Here is a 497-nt window from a genome sequence, read left to right on the forward strand (position 1 = left end):
CTTAGACCTTTTACAAGTAGATATGATTTGTAACAAAAAATGATAATTTCAAGCAACAATAAAAAAGAAAGATGACTCTGTTCTTCAATCGGAACTAACAGAGCTGCGGTGTGTGTGACCGCAGGGGAATTCGAGGTGCCAGCTAGAGCTCCCCACTTGGGTCCCGAGGCCCCAGCTCCGCCTCTCGATGGCCACACGGCCTGATCTCCAGCCCTCTGCCTTGGGCTCCTCCCACCAGTCCCAAGGAACAGGAGGTGGCGGTTCAGAGAGGGCGGGTTGGGGTGGGGGGCTGTCGAGGTGGGGGGCACGCCTGAACCACCCTGCTGGGGCGATGCTTGCTGGATGATGGTGTCGCTCCTGACCGAGAGCATCACGTGCCAGCCCCTCATGTACATCATCTCCACTCGATTGTTCCGAAACTCTCTCGGGTGCTGTGGTTATCACCCCATTCAAAGACTTGGAGACTGAGAGCCCGGCGCACAGCCTCACCCTTACTA

This window comes from Oryx dammah, unplaced genomic scaffold, assembly GCF_014754425.2.
Source record: "Oryx dammah isolate SB20612 unplaced genomic scaffold, SCBI_Odam_1.1 HiC_scaffold_26, whole genome shotgun sequence".
In the NCBI taxonomy this organism is placed as follows: Eukaryota; Metazoa; Chordata; class Mammalia; order Artiodactyla; family Bovidae; genus Oryx; species Oryx dammah.